Source organism: Marmota monax, unplaced genomic scaffold (genome assembly GCF_021218885.2).
Source record: "Marmota monax isolate L192 unplaced genomic scaffold, Marmota_monax_Labrador192_F-V1.1 WCK01_AAM20220418_F8-fsc00091, whole genome shotgun sequence".
In the NCBI taxonomy this organism is placed as follows: Eukaryota; Metazoa; Chordata; class Mammalia; order Rodentia; family Sciuridae; genus Marmota; species Marmota monax.
In genome coordinates, this window is record NW_026692434.1 from 4,481,598 (window position 1) to 4,485,748 (window position 4,151).

The window sequence follows — 4,151 nt, forward strand, 5'->3', positions numbered from 1 at the left end:
CACACCTAGCCTCAGAGGTATGGAGAAGTGTAATTTCTCATGTGCCAAAAGGGAAGAATGGAATATTTGTAAACAACCTCAGTGACTACCACATTTTCTTAATTCTTTCTACTTCAATTTTGTTCCCCCGAAAACTGGGACAATAATGTCTAACAGAGGAGGACACATGTGCCTATCACGTTATGATTCACAGTAAATCTCTGGCACCACACTGCCAAAGTTGAAATCCCAGTTCCAAGCCCTATAAGCATAACCTTGGGTAACCTAAAAGGTCTCTGTCATCAGATTTCTCACCTGAAAAATAATATGCATGCCTACTATTTACCTGTGAAGATTAAGTCTGTTAATATGAACAAAATATTTAGAATAGTGCCCAGCACATAGTAAAGACACCAAGTATTTTCTCTTGACCCCTGACACTGCTCCTAGAATGTAGAGAATCCTGTGATGACTGGGTATGATGAAGATTATTACCATAATAGAAGCCAGGCTTTCTGCTGCCCAGCACTAGCTGACTGAATACCCGAGAAAGAATAAGTTGGTAAAAACTGACTGAATCAGATTCCACTCCCATCAGAGTGAACTGGAGTAGATTATTCTTGAGGACTTTATAAAGACTCACTGTGGCATATATTTAACAACAAGCTCATCAGGTGTTATCCCCACAAAACTAGAAGCTTCCTGAAGGTGGGCACATCTACTTGCTTGCCCCTGCCACCCAATGTGATGACCTCACCAAGTGGGTGTTTATGGAGTGGGACAGGGTGGAACAGCCCAGCATAACTGCAGTGATGTCAGGGAGACTTACCACATCCAAACAGAGCCACAGGCAGGGTCTGACTCTATTCATACATATACATGACTGGGCTAGTACGTGTATTGGAATTATTTTAAAATTCAAAGATGGTTTAAATGACATTTTTAAAGACACATCTAAGCCTAGTGCTGAAAGCTGTTTAGTACAGTCAGAAATTCATAGCTTTCTAATGTCTGAGTGATGCAACCAAGTTTTGGGTGTTGTCAAATTCTCCAGTAATGGGCATTATTAAACTATAGGAATAACTCATTTACCCCATAAAATTTGCAAGTTAAAATAGTGTTTTTCTACCTGAGCCATGTAGGATGCATTTTAAGACATATTTGGCTTCTTGGTGATAAAGCTTCTGATAAACTCAACATTGTAGAATCTTTGGAGTCACTCTGAAGTCACAGGGCATTTCTCTAGTCAGGTAATTTTATTCTTTAATTATGATTATTTTAAAGATCATCCAGATATTTCTCTTTCAGACCTCCTGTAGTGTCCTGGGTTTGAAGACGCTTCTCCAAGATATGTACTATTGTTATGTTTTGAGACAAAGAGAAAGTCTCTTTGGGACTTTTTTTTTTTTTTTTTTTTTGGTACTAGGGACTGAACCTGGGGGCGGTTAACCACTGAGCCACATCTCTAGACTTTTTTATTTTTTGAGACAGAGTCTTGCTAAGTTTCTTAGGGCCTTGCTATATTGCTGAGGCTGGCTTTGAATGTTAGGGACTTCTTAGGTAAGGGTTCTACCTGCCTTATCTAAGACCAGGTGATATAGTTTTATTGATATTTTTAATACTTATTTCCAATTTTTTTAATCAAACCATAGTACTCAGAGAACTGCTTAAATGAATTGTAGGCTGAGTAGTTTTCATAAATGGACACCTTTATAACCAATACTCAGGCAAGTGAGTACATCACACCACCTAAGAAATCCTGTTCATCATGTCCATTTACACTCATCAGTCCACTCGGTGGTGTAACTACACCCTGACTTCTATCACCATAGATACAGTTTTGCCTGTTATTAAAAGTAACATAAATAGAAACATATAGTACCTATGTTCTCTTTAATGTCTTGTTTATTTTGTTCAACTTTATGTTTGTGAAATTCACACATAATTTTGGGTGAAGTTGAAAACTGTTCAGTTACAGCACTGTATGGTATTCTCTTATATGAATACATAACTATTGATGAATTTTGTTGTTGATTGAAATTTGGGTATTTTCTGATTTGGAGCTATTACAAATAGTGCTGTTATGAACATTTATATTTATTTATTCATTTACTTATTTATTTGGATAACATTCTACAACTTTCTGTGAAGTAGGTAACAACTGAGACATAGGACACAGATGTTCAGCATAAGCAGAGATCCACCAAACAGTTTTCTAAAGTGGTCATATCATCTTATGATCTCATCAGCAGTGCAACTTCACATTCTTGACAACAGCTTTTTTTTTTTTTCCTTTAAATGTACTTGTTCTAGTAGGCATGTCTCAGCACTGAGTTGTGCTTTTTATTTACATTTACTTGATAACTAATTAGACTAAGTAAATTTACATTAATTGATCATTTATTATTCCCTATAAATTCTTTATTAAATGATCATTACAAATGTTTTTGTGAATTATCTGTTCATGGGTGCTCATTTTTCATTTGCTTGTATTTTCTTATTAATTTATAGGAATTTTTTATATAATCTGGATATAAGTTCTGTTACATGTACTGCTAATATCTTCATCCATATGCTTTGCTTTTTCATTTTCTTAATTTTGTCTTTTGATAAGTGAAGTTCTTAATATTATTATTATCTAAATTATGATTTTTTCCCTTTCTGATCAATATTGTCATGTGAGTATTTTAGGGGAACTTTCACCCAATTTAAGGTCATAAGGATGTTCTATATTTTCTTTCCTGGAAGCTTTACTGTTTTACCTTTCATATTTAGATCCATAGATCATTCTGTCCTCAGTACAACTTAGTTTCATCTTTACCACAGTGGTGTCTCTATCTACTGTATATCTGTGTGTATATCACACTCTTATAATTGCCATAACTCTATATTCTGCTATATGGTAGGTTAATTTATCATTTTTTCTTTAAGAGTACCTCAATTATTCTTCATTGTTTAAACTTTAGAATCAGTTTATCAGTTTCCAAATGAACACACATGTCTGCTTATATTTTCATTTGGATTGCACTGAATCTGCAAATCAACTGGGGGAGAATTAGGTCCTTAAGAATATAGAGTCCTGTTCTTAATGAAAATGGTATATCTTTCCATTTGGTGGTGGTGGGGGGGGGTCTTCTTTAATTTCTCTGAATAATATTTAGTTTCCAGTATAGAGAACTTACACATCTTGTTAGATTTATCCTTGGGGAAATTTGAGTTTTTTTGACACTATTATAAGTAGTATCTTTAATTTTTTTCATTTTTACTTGTTACTGCTATATAGACATACAGCTGATTTTTATATATTAACCACACAGTTTTTCAATGACAGAGTAAACCAAAATAATACCCCCAAAACAAATGTTGTGACTAAGAACTTGCCTTCTGCATTTTTAAAATCAACAAGAGAATGAAGCTGTATTCAAATCTTGAGAAATCTAAGCTGGAATAGTTTATAAATATAGATCACCACTAGATATTATATGTATGTATGTATGTGTGTGTGTGTGTCTATACATATATGTTTGTGCATACATAATATGCACAAACACAAACACATTAAAGACTTATTAATTTAAACAAATAGGAACAAGGAGACCATGAATTCATAAATCAGTAAAATATACTATAAATACACTTTTTTCCCATTGAGTGTTTAATGACACAATTAGGCTTACAGTGAATTATCAATTAAAGCATTTTTTTCCAAATAAAAATGTTTACATTTAAATATATCTTGTTCTTTTAAAGTCTTTACAGCATTTGTTTAGGAATATACATAATATAAAGATAAATAAACTGTATTAGCAGCATTTAAAGAGGTATAAACCTGATCAAAATCTCAAATAATAAAGTTTACTTTTGTATCATATGAAAATAATTTGAATGTAAATAATATGCAATATATAAACACATAAACATATCTTTTCATTTAACGGCTTAACAATTTATCTCAGCAAATATATATATATATATATATATATATATATACACACACACACACACACACACACACACACACAATAGTGACTGTGCAAACATTCTTGTGAATACTACTTATTTATGTCTCATTATTAGCTGCAGTGGGAACATATCTAGAAGAAGAATGCTGAATAAAAAGCTCAACATATTATGTAGGTTTATATCCAGGCTCTCATACACAACAAAATGTA